This window comes from Marmota monax, unplaced genomic scaffold (genome assembly GCF_021218885.2).
Source record: "Marmota monax isolate L192 unplaced genomic scaffold, Marmota_monax_Labrador192_F-V1.1 WCK01_AAM20220418_F8-fsc00007, whole genome shotgun sequence".
NCBI classification, from domain to species: domain Eukaryota; kingdom Metazoa; phylum Chordata; class Mammalia; order Rodentia; family Sciuridae; genus Marmota; species Marmota monax.
In genome coordinates, this window is record NW_026692781.1 from 9,226,452 (window position 1) to 9,240,129 (window position 13,678).

The 13,678-nt window shown below is 43.1% G+C and overlaps 1 protein-coding gene across 1 annotated transcript in view; it reads right to left on the bottom strand.

Moving 5' to 3' along the window:
- Wipf1 (WAS/WASL interacting protein family member 1) overlaps positions 1-3,873 on the bottom strand; it is a 122,935-nt gene extending 119,062 nt beyond the window's left edge. The window contains exon 1 of the mRNA XM_046447208.2: positions 3,720-3,873. The gene's annotated coding sequence lies outside the window, so the exon portion shown is untranslated. The remainder of the gene's footprint in view (positions 1-3,719) is intronic.
- Positions 3,874-13,678: the final 9,805 nt, after the last annotated feature.

Below are 13,678 nucleotides of genomic sequence, written 5' to 3' on the forward strand. Positions count from 1 at the left end.
TACCCTTTCCCTAATAGAACCGGTATCCCCCAAAGAGAAAGGAGCCTGTGGCAGTAGGGGAGGCTGGTCCCCTTCAATCTCACTCAGCCTTCTTCCTCATGTTGTACACTTCTTCTCAAAACCAAGGGTGTGAGATCCACAGGCAGGAGAGTCCATCCTCGTTCATGTGAAAGGGAAAGAGATGCAAGTAGCAGACCAGGAAGCATCACTCTTTAGATTCTACAATAATGATTTTTGCCCTTCCTTATAAGAACACAAGATCTTATTCCTTTATTTGTAGAATCATTGTTATTTTTCAACTTAGAAGATATAAAAAACATTTAAGGTTAATTATGCATATGCATACTCATATCAGTGATGGAGAAGGACCCTCTTAGGATGAATTTCAAATCCTAGCATCTTCAGAAACCCAATGCTCTTCTGCAAAACTATGATCTACTTTGCCTTTAGGAAAAAAATCACTCACCTCAACTCTTCCAGAGTAACAGAAATAAATAGCCACTGAACACTTATTCATCAAAAATCTATTTCAAGATAGTATAAAAATGAATTTTTTTAAAAAGTATTTCAAAAGAGTCTACAATCTAAAGAGGAGACACATGTGACTATAATCCAGGACAGAGTGGACTTCAAGTCACAGGAGAGGCCCACACCAACAGCAGAAGAAATGTACTGAGACTTAAGTAGCATATTCTTACAATGTGAACCAAGTTTATCAACATCATTCAGCTAATGTGGTCTTAGGTAATTGTGTCTCTCCTTTATTTTAGATATGTTCTTCTTTCACTGAATGTTATCAAAGTCTACTGTTTTTTGCTTCTGGAGACTTTGCTGAGTCTAGAGTTTTTATTATTCAAAAGTATATAAGAGACAGAGTTAATTATTCCAACCTGATCATATACCTGCAGGGGACAAATATTAGGGCTGGGCAATACGATGAGGCTGAGTGAGGCTGCCACAGGGGAGGAAAACCTGCAGTGTCCCTCAACTGGAGCAGAACCAGTGAGATACAATGTAAATGTACCTATTTTTAATCTTCCTGTGGCTGACACATAGCAAACAATAAATATTTGTTAAATGAACAAACTAATGACAGACTAACTCCCTCCAGCTGGAGGGAAATTTTCTCCTTAAAACTTTCTGAATTTGATCTGCATCTTTTTTTCACCTTATGCTTTGCATTCCTGCTGTTTGAAACCAGTCTCATCTGTAATTCAAAGGTAAACATTCGGGAACAAACTCCTTCTTTTTCTGAGCGAAGTTTCGCTATAGCTGTGACCTCTAGCAAGGACCCTCAAAGCTCAGTGAATATTGATTTTATTCCAACTGTTTCCTGATTCACATTCACATCTATAGGTCCCAGCAAAGCATAAATGTGCCTACCAAAGCTTCAAGAACCACGGCATAATTGTGGCTTGCTGGGAAACAGCAGCAGAGAGACCTCTGTGTGGAAATCATTAGGAATTTAGTAGGCAACACTGGAGGACAGGCCTCAGGAAGACCACAGCTCTGGGAGGTAGGATCCCAGATGCTTGGAAATAAAGGGGTTATAGCAACAAATTAAAAAATTGTATTTGTTTAGCTTTGTTCTCCTTGTTCTGTTGTGGAAACCACATGTTGCAAAAATTATAACCATAGTTAGAACACCTTGGAATACCAAAGACAGTGATGCAGACCTAGTACCAAATACCAACCACAAAAGAAGGCTCGTGGTGGCCTGAGCATCTGAGACAGTAAATTTAAAGGATGTTGGAGTACTACCTTCTCTTCACTGCCAACCCCCTTTCAGCTCATCATTGCTCTTGTGTCTTAGTGCTGCCCACTGATAGTGCCTAGATGGCCCTTTATGTCAAGCTACTTTTTGCTGTTTCACACCCCATTGTCCAACTTGATCTTTATGCCCTGGGACAAGAGGAAACAAAGGTTACCAGCCCCATTTTTGAATGAGATAAGTAGGCTCAAGTTGCATGATATGCCTATATAGGGACCAAAAGGTGGTTAAACATACAGAAGACAATTTATGAACTGAAAAAACAAACAAAAGCATGAATCCCTCCAGCTGGAAATACATTCATCTTCTCTAAATGTTCCAAATTTCATCTTATCTTGCTTTCCAGTCTCTTTGTTCTACATCACACAATCTAAAAGAATATTAGTTGCTTTTCTGGAAGAAAAGTTGTGGTGGGGGCTGGGTAGGTCCCAGGAAGTAAGCCAACATTAACCAGCTGTTTTAGAACACCTGCAAAGCCTAGTCAGCAGGCTTCTAGTCAACAGGTAATGGGCTCTCAATGGTACTTGGGGATTTGTAGACTGTAACACTTCCAGGTTGCTGAGAAACTCAACCTTGTGGAGATGACAGGCAGGGAAATACAGAGAGCATGGATACACAAGTGCAGTGTTGTTTAGCATTGTAAAAGGGATTAAGATGCACGGTGCTGATAGCCTATGCAGAGTTTTCTCACTTTACAAAGTCTAAAGGTGATTTACAAACTGAAATAGAACATTTCTTGGATTTATTTTATCCCTTATAGAAATAGACATTTTTTGTGGAGGCAAAACCTACCAATGATCCAAAATGAAGCTGCAGTGTCTTTGTGAAATGGCTTTGGAAAAGTGGCATAAAGGGCGGGATCTGTACCTGGCTCTGCAGCTGCACTGCACTTCCTGGGGTTTGAGGCTACATATGCCAGGCAGGAGAAATGGGGAACCCGGTGGTGTCCAGCGAAGACCCAGGGGACAGAACTGACTAGCGATTTTCAGAAAAAGGTACTAAGTCCACTCAAAGCTGACAACCTGCAAAGCTTCTGAAGAACTCAGATAAAGCCTGGAGCCTGGAGCTTACCCTAGGGGGTAATAGTCCATTGGGAAATAGGCAGAGCCAGAGACTTAACCAGGCATTCCTTATACAGACACACCCTTTATTAACCTCTGAGTTCAAGGTGTAGCCGTCAGTCGAAGATCTGGGTCACTCCTAAATCCGCTGGTTTTCCTTACACTTGCAACTTTTAACAGTTCTTTCTTTAACAAGAAAAGTATGTTAATAGAAAGGGCGGGGGTGCAAGACTGAAGTGAAGCTGTCCGAAGAGGCCCAGACGAAAAGCGCTGACCAGCACTGGCCGTGCCTCTAGGGACAACACAGCCCACTATTGCGCGCGTCTATGCAGATCATCGATCGGCTATTTGGAAGCTTTGAGAGGAAAGCTCCTTTTGTGGGAGGGGCACGCTCCCTTCAACCAGGAAAGCGAGGCAGTGCCAGAGTATGATGTGTCAGGCGGTTTGCCCGAAAGTCCCCCTCGCTCAAGCTGGGGATATAGATGCGCCCCCGGGGCATCGCCGCAAAGCCCCCGCGCAGGAGGCTTCTGCGGGAGCGGGTCGCGAGCCCCTCCAGGCAGCCCCGAGTCCACTGAGACCAGCAGCGCGCCCAGCGCGGCAGCGCCCGCGTCCGGAGTCACGGCCGTCCGCTGCCCCTTCCTCCCGGGCCATCGACCCGGTGGGCAGGACGCGCGGGCCGCGGGGCCTGGGATCGTGCCCCTCCCGAGGCCCCGCCTGCGCCCACCGCCTGCAGGGGACGCGGCCTCGGCATCCCGAGCTGTCCCGCCCGCGTCACCGGTGCCGAACCCGGCTTCAGAACCCCGCCGTCGAGCCCAGACCCTCGCGGCGTCCCTGCATTCCCCGGACCCCGGGCCGCGCCCAGAGCGGTGGCAGTGAGCGTCCCTTACCACGCAGCAGCTCCGGGCGGCTCCACGGCCCCGCGGCGCGCGGGGCATTTTTTGGGGGAAACTTCTCCCAGGGTCCGAAGGGCTGAGCCGACCGGGAAGGAAAAGCGCTCAGCGCCGGGAGGCTGCGACCATCCGGGAACTTCGCCGAGATGTAAACCCTCCCCCTCGGCTCCGCGCCCCCCCTCCCCCGGCCCCGCCACATGTGGACGCGCTGCGAGGCCGCCGCCGGCCCTGCGCCCTTCCCTCGGTGCGCCGCGCCCTCCCCGCCTGCTCGGTGCTCCGCGCCCTGCAAGAGTGTGGCGGGAACTGGGTGGTAGGAGGCTGGGGTTCGTGTTTTCCTCCGTCACACTCGCAGAGGGGGATGAGGCGGTGGGGTCAAGGACAGGCGTTTGCAGAAGCGCGGGACCTGGAAGGGGAGTCTAACCTAGGGCCCTTTCCCCCAAAGACTTCCCGAGTCTGCCGGGAGCCCTCCCTCTTCCATCCGGAGGAAAAGCCATTTCCCATCGGCTACTCTTCCGCTCTCAAAAAAGGGGGTCCCGCTTTGACACACCTTAAAGTCATATGAATTTTTTTAGATGATTTGAAAATGAAGTAAAATCCACAGAGGCCCAAGGTTCGCACTCATCTCCCTCCCCGCCCCATTGTTGGGGATAACTCGCTGCTCTTCCTATGGAAAGATGCCAATTCTCCCACCGATCGTTTGGATTCTGGGAGTAGCTTTACTGCTAGTGGGGATGGATTTATCATCAGCCACCCACATCCTTAAATGCGATAGGAACTGTGGCAAACATCTGGACAAAGCAGAAGCTCTGCTCCATTGCCAGAGTGGACTCTTACTACATTAGGATATTCTCACCAGCTCCACACCCCAAAGGAAACTTGACGCACACTAAGACTACTAGATACTAACATGTATATATTTGAAAAGACATCAAGTTATGGTCAATATAAGAACTTTTGAAACATATTGTTAAAATACAAAGACTGTGTGTCCCTTTTAATAAAAAGATGAGAAGGTGGAAATAGATGCAATTCAGAATTTGATTTTCTGGGCTGAGAAGCCCTTGAGGCTTTCTCTGCTCCTGCACCATTCCCATGTGCACACATAACCCTTCCGGGAATGACATTTATAACTTCAGTCAATTCTCCTCATTGGCAATTTTGTCCCTAAATGTACTCATTTTTAAAAGATTCATTATATATATTTACCTTTCTGTTGTATATTTGCTTTTCTTTTTAAATCATTCCTGTGAAAATATGCACATGCTCTTCTTTATATAAAACGAAGACAAGTGATTTCATATATAAATATATGACTCTGGACTTGAGAACATTTCAGTAGTGCTTATCTCAGTGTAGCAAGAAGTTAAATCCAAGAGCAGGCTGGTTTCCTTACTAGCTCTCTAAACCTCAATTTGTCTTTTTTCAGTTAAATCAGGAGATAGTTCCTAGCTCCTAGGATTGTTGAGATTATGTGGGATAATCTCTCTAAACATGAAGTGACTGGTGACACAGGACTAAGGATTCCTATCTGTAATTCCCAAATATCCAGAAGAACTAGCACCTTATAAAGAATCACTTAAATAATTGTTGGAATAAGAACTCTCTTGAATTTATGTCTCAGGAATGTCAGGTAATTTTATCATTAATCTCTACAAAAGAAAGGTGCTATGAGTTGATTCTCCCCACCAAAACTCATGTCGAAACTTAATCCCCATCATGAGACCCTAATAGGTGGGACATTTAAGAAGTGATTAAGTCAAGAGGGCTTTGCCCTTAAGAATGGATTGGTCCATTTGTGCATGAATGTGCTAATAATAGGATATCTCAAGATTGGATCTGTTATGAAAACCAGTTGGCTCTCTTGTATGCGCTCTGTATTGCCACGGATATTTTCCACCATGCAGTGACCCAGCAGGAAGACCCTCACTGGACCCTAACCTTGGACCTCTCAGCCTCCAGAACCATGAGCTGAATAAACCTTTATTCTTGAATTTCCCAATCTGTGATTTTTAGTTATAGCAACAGAAAACAGACTAATAGAAGAAGGTAAAATACATGTGTCTTTTCATTTCATCCTGGAAGTAAAAAAAAAAAAATGTTCTGAATTGTCAGCTGTTTTAAATCACTCATAAGGCCAGTGATCAGTTGCCTAGAATTCCCCAGGGCTCTCTGTCCTCAAACCCCGACATTTCTCTCAATAAGATAAAAACCTGAGGGCTGGGGTTGTGGCTCAGCGGTAGAGCACTCACCTAGTATGTGCGAGGCCCTGGATTCAATTCTCAGAACCACATAAAAATAAGTAAATAAAGGTATTGTGTCCAACTACAACTAAAAAATAAAAATAGATAAATAAATAAAAGAGGGAAACCTGAGCCAGGCACAGTAGCACACACCTGTAATTCCAGTGGCTTTGGAGGCTGAGACAGGAGAATCCCAAGTTCAAAGCCAGCCTCAGCAACGGCAAGACTAAGCAACTCAGTGAGACCTTGTCTCTAAATAAAATACACAATAGGGCTGGGGATGTGGCTCAGTGGTTGAGTGCCCCTGAGTTCAATCCCTGATACCCCCCACCCCCCAAAAAAAGATCGAAACCTGAGTAGTATCTTATCAGTGGTAATTTTCTGGCTTTAGTAAGCAGCCGACAGTTGTGTGGAGGTTAACACTTGGGGAAGCTGGGTGAAGTGCATATGGAGACATTTTTACTGTTTTTTTTTTAACTTAATTATAAGTTTGAAATTATTTTAAACTGATAAGTTAAAAAATTAAAGATGAAAAATATCAGATCCTGCAATTCTATAACCAATAACATGTTCCTTTATATGATACCAAATTATAAACTTAGAGATATTGAAGTTAGTAACAGGCCAACATATTATATAAACCTCTGCAGTATGTACACTTTGATATGAATAAGTTAATAAGAAAAAAATGGCTTCATTTATACTACTTTAAAATGAAACTAAGCCAGGAATATTAGTGGTTATGATAAAGAAGGAGAAGGGAGAAAGATAGAAGGATATTGAACCTGGCAATGCTAGATAAATTTACCAGAGTACAATATTAATAAAGACAGATGGTCCCCAACTTACTGTAGTTCAACTGTTAATTTTTCAACCTTACAATTGTGTTAAAAAGATATGCATTCAGTTGAAACTATACTTTGAATTTTGGATTTTGATCTCCTGGGCTAGCAATATGTGGGACAATACTCTATTGAAGCAACTACTGGAAATCACCAGGGTAAAGAGGTGATCTCTGCAGTGGACTGGGTTGCTAAGCTGTTCAGTTGGGGAGGTTAGGTGTGTTACAATGCTGTCAGCTTAAGATGTTCTCAGCTTACACTGTATTTACTTGGGATGTAGCCTCACTATAAGTCCAGAAGGAACAGTACATGTATTTGCTTCCCATTTCATCACCACATTAGCCCCAAACTAACTCACTATGCCTTAGAACTTCCCTTCTTGTAACAATGACTTGTTCATTCCAATTACTAGTTCCTCAATAAACAGTAGCCTCAACTTGGGGGGAGAAGGTGAACAAAAGAGCCTGTCTGTCTCTCCAGTGAATTCTCACAGTAACCATCTGAAATAGATATTTGTCTCCATTTTAAACATAAGGAAACTGTGCCTCAGAGAGCTTAGGTAAACTGCCCAAGATCACTTAGCTTGTGAACATCCAAATGCAGACTATTGTAACCCTAACACTCTTGCTCTGACACCATGCAATACTGTCTCTTGGCTTTACTTCCCATGTTTGTTCCACCTCTGAGCTTCTGTTGGTATGAATGACTTGAACTGTATAACATCCAGATTCCTTGATGTCAAATAACAAAAAAAGAAAATATTGTTATTTTCCCTTGTCAAGAATGCTTGGAGTTCAAGCTGATCTGATTACAGGCTCTGTGCTAGCTTGGGTTTTCTCTTCTGAGTTAATGCAAGAAGGGATTGGAATGCTAAGTTGAACAACAGCATCAATGATAGGCCAGGGGATGCTGCAAAGAATCATGGTAAGTTGGGGAGGAAGGTCCCTACAGGTTGCTTTACACCTCATGGGTACTCAGAAATATATATAATATAATATGTATGCACAATACATATGCATATATACATGTGTGAAAAAAAATATATGTATATGTATATGTGTGTGTGTATATATATATGTATATACGTATATGTGTGTGTGTGTGTGTGTGTGTGTGTATATATATATATATATATATATATATATCCAGAACTAAAAGAACTGAGCTCTTAAGGGATAGATATTTTACTTATTTATACCACTTCTTATCCTCAAAAATAAGAAACTCTTTTTCTAATTTACTTTTAGACAATAAGAGTTGAATATGGTAAAATTTAAACCTTACTCCAGGATAGCAAGTTTAGAAATATTTTAATTCTTTATCAGTTTCTTTCCTTATGAAAAACATGTTCTCATTCTAAATAATTCAAATATTTCATAATGATAAAATATAGAAAGCGAATGTTGCCTGCAATTCAGAGATAGCTACCATTTTTTTTCCTACTAGTCCTTTCCCCCCCTAATACTGGGGATTGAACCCAGGGTGCTCTACATGGAGCTACATCCCCAACCCAGCTCTTTTTATTTTTTATTTTCAAAGAGTGTCTTGCTAAGTTGCTGGGGCTGGCCTTGAACTTGTGATCCTTCTGCCTCAGATTCCCAGTAGCAGGGATTACAGCAGAGCACCACATCACTGGGCTCCTTATTAATTTTTAAGAGCAATATATTCTTTTACTATTTGATGTACCATAATTCAACCAGATTCCCTAGTAGTGAACATTTGTATTATTTTCAGTTATTTGCCTTTTTAAAATGCGTAGTAAACATTCATGCTCTTAAGTGCTCATGCATCTATGTACTTCCTAATTAGCATTTTAGTTTATGGAAATTAATATCATAACTCACAGAAAAAAATTCCACTGGCTAAGTGATACTGCAAAATAGAAACAGTTTTACATTTGATAGGTACTGCCAAATTGCTTTCCAAAATGTTGGTATCAATTTAAACTTCCAATGACAGTATATAAGAACTTAAACGGCTAATTCTTAAAAACAAATTCTGTTCATAAACTATTACATCAGGAAGCCATACATGTAATGTTTACATGCATTGGATCTCAGGTTGTCTGACTACCAGTCTGTTCTCTGGTTTCCTATGTGACCTGGAGCAGGTAACTAAGCCTTAGCTCTGTATCACAATAATGAGGATGATAATAATGGCAGTCTTTCAAGTATTTATCCCTTACCATATAACAAGCTGCTGTAAAACACAGTGACTTAAGACACACACACTGATTATCTCACAGTTTCTGTGGGTTAGGAATCTGTTGGCTCATGGTCTTTCACAAGGCTGTGATCAAGGCACCAACCAGGACTGCAGACATCTCAAGGCATGACTGGAGAGGTCACCTTCAAGTTCACTCACATGGCCATTGGCAGGATTTGGGCCTTCAGTGGCTGTTGACTGAAGATGTCAGTTCTTTGCCAAATGGGTATCTTCATGGGACAGCTCACAACAAAGTAATTGTTTTCTCTCAGAGTAAGTGAGCAAGAGGGGTACCCAAGATGGAAGCCAGTCTTTGTAACCTAATCTTTAACATGATATCTCACGTCTAGGCTGTGTTCTACTTGTTGAAGACATTACTAAATTCAGCCCACACTAAGATGAGGATGTTATGCAAGGATATGAGTTTCAGCAAAGGTCAACTTAAAGGTTGCCTCCTAAGCTTCTCATGAAAGTGTAATGAGGTTAAAGTGAATTCATGCAATGTAAAATAATATATGTGGTGTCGTATTTTAGTAAGCACTCAAGTGGTTTGTTGTTACTAGTTATTGTTTTAATCATCATCATCCCATTACTCACATCCATTTTCCTTTGACTCAGTATCACAGTAAAAACAAAAGAATGGAAGTAAAAACAAAGCCATTCTTCAGATGGTGTAGCAGGCAATTTTTACCAGGAAACAGAAAGCTTCCCAAATAAGGTAACATAGGCAAGCTTAAAAAATTAATTATTTACAAAAGTACTTAGGAAGAGGAATGAGGGATGGTGCCCTGCTCCAGAACCAGACCAGTGTGGAGTCATTACCACCTCTAGGACTGAAGGGGAGGCAATTAACCGGAACTGGGAGAGGGTAGCTCTAGGAAGGGGTTGCTGGGAGGAGTTGTGATCTTCAGCAGAATAGTGCCAAGCCATAGTGACCCAGCAGGGCGAGGTCTAGAGTAATAAATATCCAGACCTAGACCTCTTCTGCCACTGTCACTCATCACATGAGACCACTCAGGAGCCAGGGGACAAGGAAGCCATGATGCTGTCCATTAAAGTCAGCCTCGTTGACCTGGAGCAGCGTGGAGAATGGTGACTATGTACTAGAGCGATGAATGTAAAATGTCCTGCAATGGGAAGGGACAGCTAGTCACTGATGGCACATTTCCTGGGGACTGACACCAAGATCCCTTCATATAAAAGAGAAACAAAAAGAGAGTTAATCCTGAGATTCCAGGATAGTAGTCAGGGAGAGGTGGAATCAGGGAACACAATTCCAAAGACAGTCAATCCAATCTTGGCTGAAGGTACTTCTAAAGGAGTTTACGTTGGGGCCAGTCAGGAAGGTCCAGGGATTTAAACCCACAGATGGAAGACTGGTCCAGAGGAAATGGCTCAGGAAGCTCATGTGAGCTGTAGGCTGTATTTTAACCGGGAAATGGACGTAATGACATGAAAGGTATTCGTTCTGCTGACGTATTCTGATTATACAGTCGGATGACTCTGACTGATGGTCACATCTTGCTTTGTTGGTCAGGAACTTATGGCAGTAACTGCCAAAGACCTCAGGCTGCTAAAGGTGTAGGGTTTTCCAAACATCATTTTCCATAATGGTATCCAGGAGCCTCACTGTGGTAAAAAAGAAAAAAAAAAAGGAAAGAAAAAAGCTGTGTAGCTGGAAGGCCCTGGGAGAAGTGGAAATACAAAACCAAGAAATGGGTGAACCCAGTAAAATCATGGAGGGCCTCTCCCCTCCTGGCCTCTACATTACATGGAGTCCCTGTGAAATCTCAATTTTTTTGAATCGTTGTTCCCATCCTTTAAGCCTGTAGAAGTGGAAGACACTTCAGGATTAATTCTCTTGCTGTTCTTCTTTTATATGAAGGGATGTTGGAGCCAGTCCCCAGGAAATGTGCCATCAGGGAAGGCTAAATTTGTTTATTTCTTTATTATGGCAGCTGATATTTGTTTTATAAATGCTTTTGGAAGGTGCTATTAAAATACGTGTGATCTGGAAACAACCCTTTAAAAGGTGATGAGGGCACTTGCTAAAATCACAAGTGTATTTTGTAGAATTAGGGATAAAAGAGACATCAAAGAAAGATTATCATGTAACACTGACTTAGATGAACTCATCCTCAGGAAGGCCCATGCATAAATATTAACAGATCTCTCAATGTGGACATTTAGAAGGCAAATAAATAAATAAATCCCATAAATGAAGAAACACTGGACAAATCCTTTTTAAAAAAAATTACATATTTCAATGTAAATGTTTGCACAGAACTAAAACTTAAAAAGCAAATACATTAGCTGGGCATGGTGGCATATACCTGTAATCCCACCAACTTGGGAGCTGAGGCTGGAGGATCACCAGTTTAAGGCGAGGCTCAAAAACTTAGTGAGACCCTGTCTCAAAATAAAATTAAAATGTCTGGGGATGCAGGTCAGTGGTAGAGCATCCCTGGGTTCAATCCCCAGTACTCGAGGATGATGCCCGGTTGGGAGGGAAACACATTAAAGATGCTGGTTTGTTTTTGTTGTAGTTAGCTCTCAACAGTTCAAGGAAAAACTGTCCCTTGTCCTGCTTCTTCCTCCTGTTAATTTCCTTTTCTCATTTTTAAAGGTTTGTTACATGTTCCACCAGCTCCGGGAACTCACTAACTGTTCTGTGTTGTCATTGAGATGCTCTGTGGCTGTCGTCTGTGGAGAAACAGGAGAAGCTCAGGAAAACAAAGTTTAGTCTACCCTCCTAGATACAGGAGGGAGTATCCCTGCAGGGCCAGAGCTAGCAAAGGAGAAACACAGGGAGTCCTGTCTCAAAGGCTGTGATTCTGCCCTGCCCCAAAGGAACAGGAACAGAGGTTTTTTAAACAGGTGATTCAGAGAAAAATGAGATTAGGGAGGAGAGATCAGGAAAGAGAAGATCGGGGAAAAAGAGAATCAGGGAAAAGGTTAGGGAAAAGAGGATCAGGAAGGAGAAGTTCAGGGAGAAGAAGGTTGGGAAAAAGAAAAAAAAAAAACGTAAGTCTCAAAGCCACAAGGGATATATGTCAAAGCATCAAGGGAACCCCTGTTACATTTACCCATTGTCAATTTCTAGGTTCCATTTCTATGGAAAGTGGGCGATGACATCTCCAAGCTACTTCCTGTTGAAAAGGGGTGAAGTTGAGGGCAATAACCCAACGTCCTTGTTCTCTATTAGGTGGGGCATGGACAGTTAAGGGCATTCAGCATCAGAGCAGTCCAGAGATCCACAGTGGCAGATGGCAGGTAACTGGACAAGGCATACATAGGGCAGGAATCATGCTAAGACAACAATAAAGACAGCAAACCATTACTTTTTTGTAAACAAGTAGCACAAAAACAATTAGCCAGTCTCACAGGTAAGAAAGTGGAGAGTGCTAGACGGTTCAGATCCTTTTGCCAGAAAGGAAAGATAGACTGGCTTAGACGACTAAGAGACAAGCTCTTAGTAAGTGGGGTAAGGAATGGTGGAAAAATGGGGAAGCCCAGCAAACTTTAAAATGGCAGATTTCATCAGCAAGGTCACTTTTGGCAGCACAGTGGACACCGGCAATCCCCAACTTTGAATTAAGGATCACCAGGGCTGGATGGAGGAGAATGGATTCAGTGGGATTGTTGAGGAAGGAAGCAGTCCCCACCCCCTTAACCTTACAGAATGGAGCTGGGAAATGAAGTGGCCCCTTCCCAGCTGTGGAGAGCACTCCACCACTATGGAGAAAGCCCCCAGTGCAGCCTCTCCCAGGTCCCTGAAATCTTGGTTCCTCTGACTTGGTGATAGGACGGTGGTTCCATGTGTCTTTTGGCAACAGAAAACTTCTTTCATACAATATTCTGCAGAGCACCAAGTTATGTACAGCAGACACACAGATTGTAAATCTGCCCTTGGAGGGACAGTGAGGGCTAAAGGTCAGGAGCTCAGATGATCTAGGGCCCAGCCTTCCAACATGGAGCCTTAGGCATGGTTTGAGAACCATTACCTGGAAAAGCAAGTTCAAGACCCTTGATGAGGCATTTGGGACCTTCCTCATAACACCCCCATCTTGTCCTTGGCCACCTCCTGTTTGACAGCTTATGTTTTTTATTTTGTTTCGGTATCAGGAACACTTAACCACTGAGCCACAGCCCCAACCCTTTTTATTTAGAAACAGGGACTTGCTGAGTTGCTTAGGGCCTTGCTAAATTGCTGAGGCTGACTCTGGACCTGCAATCCTCCTGCCTCAGTCTCCTGGGCCACTGGGATTACAGGAATGCACCACCACGCCCAGCTGTTTTACACCTTGTGACCTAAAGCATGGAATATCTTCTGTGCATATGCAGCTATCTTCTCATCCTCTGTGCTCAGTTTGTCCCTTCTGCTTGGGATACCTTTCTCCACTGGCTGCCTCTGACCCATTCTTCAGAATTCACCTATGAATTATCTCTCAGGAGACCTCAGGGCTCCCCTGGTGCCTTAACATTCCACTTCTCTTAGAAGTATCTCTCTCTGCTGATATCCTCTATCTCCTGCCCTCACTAAGCTATGAACACCCCAAGGGCAAGAATCTCTGTGACCTCTGAGTCCTTGCTCCCTTTCACAATACCTGGTGTAATTTATGCTAGTGTTTAGGCATTATCAGTCACCTGTTTATTCACAAAAGCAAGT